Consider the following 10,570-nt stretch of genomic DNA (forward strand, 5'->3'; position numbering starts at 1 on the left):
CCAGGTGGGGAGTCCCTCTCCCAGTGGAGGGGCATTTGCCTTAAGTGCATTAAAAAGAATAGAGGGAACCTGGGCGCAGGCGGGAGCCGGCAGCTTTCTAGGGGGGGTTCAACGTGAGGCTCCCCGTGAGGCTTCGGGAGAGGTGTCTGCCAGGAGAAGAAACCGTCTTGTTCTGGAGCCCGAATAACAAAGAGATGTGCGGACCGAGACCCTGTTGTCTCTTAGGTGAAAACCCTGCACAGCGCTGGTGGTTAGGACTGACCGATTGTTTTCTTGACCTTAAATGGTTAGTGCACTTCACGCTTCCCCCAAATGCACTGTGAGCTGAACTTCCACTTTTGGAATGATTGTCGGATTCGGCACTTATTCAGAGACGAGAAACTTAATTCTTCCCGGAATGGAAGAAACACATCCCCCTTAATGGCCCTTCTCAGCTTTCCCTCCTTCTGACTCTGTGGGACTCCACATCACAATATTTGAAAGATTCTGCTTTCTAGAACGAGCAAAATTTGAAAATGCAGTGTTTGCTAGGGGACATTAAATAGAAATTACTGGGGTTGAGGAAAGGGTCGTTTACTTACTTTTTGATATCTGGGGTTCTGTTTATCAGGTCTACAACATACGTTATATAGCCGGTGCATTTATTGCTGTGTGTATGCCTGGTATGCACGAGGACCTTGGTACATTTAGTATTATGTATACACGTTGGTGGTGCTGGGCGATAAATGGTATAAAAAGGTTAAAAGTGCCCTGCCCGCGTGGCTCAGTGGTTGAGCATGAGCCTGTGAACCAGGAGGTCACCATTGGATTCCCATTCAGGGCACACGCGTGGGTTGGGGCTCCATCCCGTGTGGGGCGTGCAGGAGGCAGCCGACCAATGATTCTCATCATTGATGTTTCTCTCTCTCCCTCTCCCTTCTCTCTGAAATTAATAAAAATATTTTTTTAAAAAAAGGTTAAAAGTCATACATGAATAAGATGGCATGATAGCACAGATATGCGTTAGCGCCAGCATGAGAGGGCCGCTGGCCTCTCTGGAAGACAGGACAGGCCTGTCCCAGAAGCAGAAAACCACTTAGAGCCATCTCATCCCGATTAATGCATTAACTTAATCCTTATGGTCATTGGTGCTGACATGACCATAGTTGTGTGACTTTGAGCAACTTACCAGCTCAGACGCTCTGCCTACCCATCTTAAAAATAGGGAAGGTGGTATCTACCTTGCCTAGTTGTTATGAAGAGTCAAAATAATGTTTGTAACTCACCTAGTGTATAGTCTCTGGTGCTATTAGGTAAACACCAAATGTCAACCATTGGTACCTCCTGGCTTTAGCTAAGTAAACGGAATAATATCTGAACTAATCGGACCCATGGAGGTACATGCCAGAGTCTTGGAGAAGGAGAGGAGGTAGAATCCCCTTGCCATTGTGTAATAAGGTCTCCGCACCCCCACTGCCCCCACCTCTGACTGTTTTGTTATGTGCGGGGGGTGGGGAGGAGGCCATTGAGAAGCATTGGGGCAGAAATGAAGTTCATGGGGGAAGTAATAGAGGAAGGAGAGGAAGGCACAGATATAGGAAACTGCAAGGGCAAAAGACCAAAGCCTATAATTTGATGTTTGAACCTCAATTGAACTTAATTTTTGTTACACTTTACCATTTTTGAACAAAGCATGACATACCTGTTAACTTGTGTATTTGAAGATTTTACCAAAATATAGTTAATAAATTATTAAGCACCTTTTATGTGCTGGGCTATATGGACACATGAACATTTTATATGAAACTAGAGGCCCGGTGCACGAAATGTATGCATGGTGCGGAGGAGGTGTCCCTCAGCCCAGCCTGCACACACTCCAATCCGGGACCCCTTGGGGGATGTCCAACTGTCGGTTTAGGCCCAATGATTGGACCTAAACCAGCAGTCGGATCATCCCTCTCGAAATCTGGTACCGCTGGCTCCTAACTGCTCACCTGCCTGCCTGCCTGATCACCCCTAACCACCTCTGCCTGCCAGCCTGATTGCCCCAACCTACCCTCCCCTGCCGGCCTGATCACCCTTAACTGCCCTCTGTGCTGGTCTGATCGCCCCTAACTGCCTCTGCCTCGGCCCCCACCACTGTGGCTTTGTTTAGAAGGACATGTGGAAGATGTCCAGTCTAATAAGCATATTACTCTTTTATTAGTATAGATATCCTCACAACAACCCTGAGGTAGGTGTTATTATCTTCAACTTCATGGATGAAGATACCCAGTTTAGAAATATTATGTAGGTCAATTGGGGTCACAAAACCAAGAAGCATTTGAGCAGGGGTTCCAGTCCAGAAGCATCTGACTTTCAAGATTGTGCTCTGCGTGGGTCTCTTTGTGTGATAAAAGACAGTTTCTTGCTTTTAAGTCAAGATTTGTTTATAAAAATTGTTTGAGTGTGGAGAAGGGGGGCTTTCATTGAGGTTTTCCCTATGTAAATATCAACCATCTAACTTACAGAAGAGTTAACCAAAATTTCACAATGTAGATTCTGAAAACCTCATTATGACTTTTTCAAAACTTTACAGGATAATTTAGAATTCATTCTAAGAGATTTACGCAACAAGGCACTCCTGAAGGTACATTTTCAATATTAGTCATATTTAGCTACTTTTAAATATAGTCTAGCTACTTTTTATAGCCTAGCAACCCTAGATTCACATTGCAAAATACATGCAAAGATTCTGAATGTATAAAGTAATCAACAAATTAAGATCACAAGGGAACTTTGGCAGTCAAACAAATAAAAAACAGTACTGCTACAACTGCTGCATATTGAATGCCTTCTCTGTACATGGCGATTTACACACGTTCACATCTGACCTTCACCACAATCTTGTGAGAAAGCTATTTTGCTTCATTTTCACAATTGGAAGATACCCAAGTTCAGAGAGGACACATAATTTGCTCATTACCATATATGTCTATTTAGTGGCAGAAGCAGATTCAAAGGTAAGTCTGACTCCGAGTTGATTCCAAAGTCTGTGTCCTCTACATGAGTTGCCTTTGGAGACACTAATATTACTTTTAATAATGTCACCCTTTGGAAGTGATCCTACAGGAAACACCTAAGTGTAAGTAAGTTACCTCCCCACAAAAAATGGAAAGAGGAGGATATTTTATGAACAAAGGAGTAAAATTTTAATATGTAAATAGACATAATTAAGCCATCAGAAAGTTACTACTAGAAAAGTTCTGCCTCATTAGTATAGGAAGTCTTTATTAGCACTGTGTGATTAGCACTAGTAAAGCCTCCTTACAGAAAAGCTACTTAAAGCAGGAACCACGTTTCAGAACAATTAGTGAGAAAAAGGTTTGCTGGGGACTTCTTAAAAAAAATAAAATGCAGCCGAAACCGGTTTGGCTCATTGGATAGAGCGTCGGCCTGCGGACTGAGGGGTCCCAGGTTCGATTCCGGTCGGGGGCATGTGCCTGGGTTGCGGGCACGTCCCCGGTGGGGGATGTGCAGGAGGCGGCTGATCGATGTCTCTCTCTCATCGATGTTTCTGACTCTCTATCTCTCTCCCTTCCTCTCTGTAAAAAAAAAATCAATAAAATATATAAAAAATAAATAAATAAAATAAAATGCAGTGATACTAAAATACATTTATTCAATCCTATATTGATCAAAATTTATGTTGTAAGTACAACTATGTGCATATTAGAATGAATAAGTAATAAATCAAGGAGATTATTGTTGGCTTAATTATTTTCTACAAAATGTGAAGCACCTTATAACATGCTTTATTTCACATTTGACTTTTATACCATAATCAAAAAGAGGGTCATTTTGTAAAAATTTTTGAGGGTTTCACCAGTTTTCTCAAGGGTCTCAATTAATTATTTGATATTCAAAGTATTCTCTTCTAAAGCATCAGTATAGTCATTGTCCCTGTTAACTTACTTTCCTTTGTTTAACTTTATAGATCATTTGCCAGCTGCTTTACCAAATTCACTTTCCTTGATACCATAAAGCCTTCCACTTTTGTGAGATTTGCAGTCTTACTTTGCAATGGAATCAAATGTATTTGAATTGTATTTTAAATGTTTGCCACCATGGAGGGTATGGTAGTGAGGGAGGGGGTCCCGGGGTTTAAAAGAGATGTTTGAATGGGAGACTAATTTATAAGTTGTCATATCATTAATACATACTTTTGTTTCCCTTCACAATCTTACATAGTGGAGGAAAGTGTGAACTTGGGAAATCTGCTTTGATCGTATCATAAAAACAAGTGTCAGAGAGGGGGAGTTTGGTAAGCATGACTTGTGAGAGATCGGCTTTGAATCTGGAAGAAAATGTATGTGGCCATACATACAATGACATACATGCATATATACAACCAGAGAATTATTTCTGGTTGAAGAGAAAGATGGCAGCTTCGTTAGGGCTGTCATGTCCTACATAAAATATTCCTCGAGAATAGACATCTTTTGTTTTCATTCTGTACTCAGCTCATAATTTGGCTTCCCACTCTTTCTGCCTGCAGGGAAAGAATGTGCTGGTTACAACCAGGGGAGCCTGGTGGTCATTGTTCCAGTTCTGGTTATTATTGTCCATACAAAGACATTTTAGTTATAACTGTGGTCCTTGGGCATTTAGTTAGCATGGGTCTGACGCCCTGGGTGTGTCAGTTTTGAGACTCTGACATGTTGACGTTTTTGAACATATGATGGGGAAAACACACACACACAAAAAAAAACTCTTGGTCTTGGTGATATAACCAAAAATTCTTGGCAGTTTTTCTGCTGATCTCCAGAAAATATCTCAGTCTTGCTATGTGGACTTTTCAGAATTTGTGAGTATGTTATAGTTTAACAAACATTTATTTTTTTAATAAAATCTTAAATCCAACCCTGAATGTTGAATTTTGCATTGCAATGGGTCATACCAAAGGGGTTAAACAGGGACCTGGGGGGCATTGCTGGTGATGAGCATGTGGCTCTGACTCAGGTAGTCTATTGCTTAACAAAGATTGCCTTCCCACGATGATAAAGGTAAGGAATTCAAGAATGCAGCAGAAGCGTACTGTCCGGAATGTCCTGGAAGGCCTTAGAATGCTGGACATTCTATGCTGTTGTGACCTGGGTGCATCATTCCTATGGAGATTAATATCTGAGGTCATTTGTCCAGTTTGAGCTACCAGCACTTAGAAGTGTTAGTAGCCTCTAATTTAGAACAAAATCAATATTTAAGTTGAATCAGTCATTCAATATATTATTGTGCAAAACATTTGATCATTTAACATAAATTATGAAGTGCATTGGTTGAAAATAAAATGGTAAACACAGACACATTACCCATGTTAGAGAGTAATACTATGTCTCCGAAGTGAGGAAAGGCCTTTGAAGTATCTAGTTCAGCCTTCAGAGATCCACATTTTCCTCTACAGCACCCCTCCCAGGAGATGCCCAGTTGCTCCAATGATGGGCAGATCCCAAGAGTGTGTGTGTATGTGTCACTGAATGAGCTTGGAGTCCTGGCGGCCCTGTGATGGAGTGATGTCCATAATGTTCTGTCCTCAGCAGTCCTGCTCACTTCCTGAGGCCTATGGCTTCTCTTGTGGAGTCAGTCCATCTCCTATCTGTCTCTTCTTTCCCTGCTTCATGTGTTTTTCCCAGCTTGACTATCTTTCCCAAAGATCCCTGCTTTCTCTTGATGTGCTCAGAGTAAGACAGCTTCAGTTTTGTCAGTTCTGCCTTTAGGGATGTTCCCGGCTTCATTTGCTCTAGAACCCAATAAATCACGTGACTGAGTCTGGCTGGCTAATTTTCCCCAACTAAGAACAACATCACAAGCTATTCAGGGGGTTCTAGACAAAGATTTTGGGAAAGAGAACCAGTAGAAAATGAGAACAGACTTTTAAAGAAGAAGAAGAAGAAGTCCTTTGGCTATATAATGATAGAAATGCCAAGATAGTTGTGAAACTAGTGAGAAATTAAGTTGCTGGTGTTTGGGGAATTGTTACCTTCTGCAGTATGTGAGACACAGTTTGTAGGATTGTGTTGTGTTTTATCCTGAGCATTTTTGGTTGTGACATGTTGAATACAGCACAGCATTACTATTAATATATTAAATATCGCTGTCAATGTTTTATCAGCATATCTTCTTTTTTTTTCCTTGCAAACATGCCATTTCCAAAGGGTTTGGTACACAGTTAATGGCATTTACCAGCAGAATGCATCTCAGATTTTGTAATGGAAATCAATGGGAGAATAAGATTGACTTGATTGAAAGTCTCTGCACTTCAAACTTTGCTGACTGTGACCATTCCTTTAAGTCAGGGATACCTACTCCACATGTGCCCAATGATGGGTTTTCACGTGTGTGATAGATCTGGGTAGTTCGGAAGATGAATAATGTCAGCAGCAGGTTTTTGCTGACGGGTTGCCCACTTGAATCACACTGAATTTTCTTTACCAGAAGGATGCTTATGAGAATGGTTAGGAGAGTCAGCTGAGTTATTAATACTGGTTGCTGTGCTTCTCAGGGGTAAGTGAGGCCAATGCCCCGCCTTTGCCTCTATGCAGCCTACATGGGGGGAAATGCTTCAGTGTCCATCTCAGAAGGCTTCGAAGCCTCTGCCAGCTCGCTCATCTCTCCCTTCTGCTGTGCAATGTTCAAACACTGTTCTAAGCCAAGGTGGTCATGCTTTCCACAGGCTTATTTCATTTTGGCCTCTCCCAAGCTGGGTCCCACGTACGGCATGCAATTCTGCTTCCCTTCAGTGTTAGTCATTATTTGAGAAGCTAGGGAAACCCCATTTGATGAAGGCCAAAGGGCAACATAACTCATAAAGGTCCCCTCCCTCCACCCAACTTGTCCAAATGTGAAATTCTACCCAGCTCCTTCTGTACCATACATGAACCTATCCTTTGCTTTTCTGTCCTTTCCACATGTTCATGTGAATTATTGCCCTTTTGAGGCTATAAATCCCTAGGGAACATTTGTCTGTTCACACTATAGATCATCTAATATCTGTTTTGGTACACATAAACTTTTTTAAGCCAACTAAAAAAATCACACAAAATAATTTTAGTATAACTTTTAAATAATATTTTCAGCATTGTTTGGGCATACATCTCTATGTACCTATTATTATAACCTCAAAATGATAAAGTAAACTGGAAGAATTAAAGAACTAGAAAAATCTATAATCATACTGATAGTGTAATTTTTCTTGGTAACTAAAAGAGCAAACTGACATAGATCAGTAGAGATATAAAAAATTTGAGCAACAGGAGGTCTACCTAATTGTCAAATATAAGTTATGGCATTTAGTGCCATAAAATTACCAAGTTGGATCATATATAGTAGCACTGATAACCCCTGAGAGTTGTGTGAAATGCAGACTGGCAGGCCACACCTTAGATCTACTGAACTGCAATATACATTTTTAATAAAATCCCCACGTAATTTGCGTGCACACAATGTTTGATAAGCATTCTTATAGGCCAAGGACACATGATCTCTCTTTTTCTGAACTTGTTATAAAGCCTAGATTTAACAGTGATGGTGAACCTTTTGAGCTCAGCGTGTCAGCATTTTGAAAGACCCTAACTTAACTCTGGTGCCGTGTCACATATAGAAATTTTTTAATATTTGCCACCATAGTAAAACAAAGATTTATATTTTTGATATTTATTTTATATATTTAAATGCTATTTAACAAAGAAAAAGCAACCAAAAAAATGAGTTCGCATGTCACCTCTGACACGCGTGTCATAGGTTCGCCATCACTGGCCTAGAACCAATTCCATCTGGTCACACCCACCTACCTGACTGCTATTTACTCTGCGGTAATGGGGCTGTTTCTTGTGGTATCACTTCCACTTCATCAATTAATAGCTTCTTATCAGTAAGAATTTTATTTAGAGGAATGGTTGTTGACCTTCACTTCCTCTAATTCTAAGAGAAGGCTATTTTATTCCAACTTCATTTCCAAGCTGAATTCTTTCCTCTTTAAATATCTTTTTACATCTGAATAGACTGTCATATTTTCAAAAGTAGTTCATGTCTGCTATTTTACTTGGTGGTTCTGACAACTGTTCTATGATGTAACTAGTGTTAAAATGTTAAGCAAATGGACTAATATTTCCATTTGTGAGATTAAAAGGTTGAGGCTTAGAGGTTAAACTTGGGCAAAACCATATAGCAAGTCGCAGCAACATCCGTGCACGTATCCAGAACCCCTGTATTCTTGCACAACTTTGTCTCCAAAGTATTATTTCAAATCTCTGAACAGTGTTGGAGGGAGAGTGATCCTTCCTGGAACCACTTACCAAGCATATGCACTTTTTCCCCTGTGGAAAACGCTCTTGGTTATCCACCCAATATCTAATCTCCTTTTCCAATTTGCTACAAGAATTCTACTGTTTTGGTTGGGATATGTTCAGCTACATACATACATACTTGTTCAGCCTCCCTTATTTTTAGGGATGGCCAGGGGCATAGTTCTAACCCACATGTGGCTCTTTGGCCCCTTGAGCGTGGCTCTTCCACAAAATACCACATGCAGGCGCGCACGTACAGTGCAATTGAAACTTCGTGGTCCATGCGCAGAAGTTGGTTTTTGGAAAGGAGATAGAAGAAACAAGTATATAAGACAAGTGTGGATGAGAGAGTTGGAAGGGGTCGACCTCAGCGAACGTACCTCAATCAGATTGAGGACGTTTTTAGCAAAAGCCAGCTTAGGAGGACCCTAATTAAGTGAATAACAATGTACCTACCTATATAGTTTAGGTTTAAAAAATTTGGCTCTCAAAAGAAATTTCAATCGTTGTGCTGTTGATATTTGGCTCTGTTGAATAATGAGTTTGCCGACCACTGTTCTAGCCAATAAAATGTAAATAGAAGTTTTGTGAGATGTATTAGTTTGCTAGAGCTGCTACAACAAATTACCGCAAACTGGGTGGCTTACACAACAGAAATGTATTCTCTCAGAGCTCTGGAGGCTAGAAGTCTGAAATCAAAATGCTGGCAAGGTTGGTTTCTTCCAAGGGCTCTGAAGAAAGACCTGGTTCATGTTCCTCTCCTTGGCTTGTAGATGGCTCCCTCCGGCTTGCATGGTGTTCTCCCTGTGTGCGTGTCTCTATGTCTCTATGTCTCAGTTTCCCAGTTAAGTTGGATTAGGGCTCATCCTAATGACTCAATTTTAACTGAGTAACCTCTGTGCATAAAGACTCTATCTCCAAATATGGTCACATTCAGAGGTACCAGGGGTTAGGACTCCAACATATCTTTTTTGGTGGGAGAGCCACAGGGTGGTAGCAGGATGGGTAGCCATAACAGGGAGGAGGGAGGAATGTGGGTTTCTTGGGAATCTTTTGCTTTCCTCATAAAAAGGGACAGTCATAGTGTACCATCCTTCACTGTCCCTCCTTCTTTCTGCCTTCAGTACTGCCTCAGTAGCTGGAGCCGCCTGGCCTTATTGGGATGATGAGGTAAAGATCAAGAGAACTAAGGAGTGGACCAATATTAGGAAATGCCTACTATTCATATCTTGTTACATGGGAAAAATTTACTCCTTTGCTAAAAGCTCTATAGTTGGGTTGTTGTTGTTATTTAGAGCTGAACACATTCCTAATATATAACCATTCTAAACAAACAAACAAAAAACTGGCTTTACATTATTTTATCCAAATATACCAATTAATCCAGAGCAAAAGTTATCATCAAGCTACATTTATCATCAAGCTACATTTACTTCATTTGAGAATGGGGTTGATGGAACTAAATAATGCCATTTTGAAGATTATGACTAAGAAAAATATGTATGTTGGAGGTTGTCTACCAACTGCCACCAAACTCCCTTTCTGCTAGTTCTGAAGGTGACCGGTACCTTCCGGTCCACAATGCTGCTCTTGACAAGCCCAGAGCAAAGGTCCTGCTTGTATCTTAGCATTTCTATGAAGGCTCTGGGGTCAGAGAAGGAGGTCATGACTTCTTACCCTCAACACTGGAATTTTAGCAAGTCCCTCTGTGTGCCTCTCTAACAACTAAACAGAAGATCATCTTTGCAGTTAAAATGTATAGTCTTGCCCAGCCAGTGAAACTCAGTGGTTGAGTGTCAACCTATGAACCTATGAATATGTCAGGACACATGCCCGGGTTGTGGGCTTCATCCCCAGTGTGGGGTGTCCAGGAGGCAACTGATTGATGGTTCTTTCTCATCATTGATGTTTCTATCTCTCTCTCCCTCTCCCTTCCTCCCTAAAAGAAGATATATATATATATATTAAATGTATAGTCTTGAATGTACCTCTGTTCCCTTTCACGTGCCACGTATCCTGGAAAGCTCTCTTTTGGAATTCTCTGAGAAGTGCAAGTCTAACAACATGCAGCTGTTGTGTCTCCAAGTAGAGTGAATGTGAAAGAAATGTTAAGCAGAAAGCAAAGTACAGGTGCAGTGAGCCATCCTCTGAAATGGACAGGGACTAGGAGAAGGCAGGAGAGGCATCCTGGGAACAGAACTGAAGGAGGCGCTCACTCTCAGCTCGTGCCATGCAGTGTAGGGTGCAGTACTTGCAGGGCCTGGGGGAGT

Source organism: Myotis davidii, unplaced genomic scaffold, assembly GCF_000327345.1.
Source record: "Myotis davidii unplaced genomic scaffold, ASM32734v1 scaffold394, whole genome shotgun sequence".
Lineage (NCBI taxonomy): Eukaryota > Metazoa > Chordata > Mammalia > Chiroptera > Vespertilionidae > Myotis > Myotis davidii.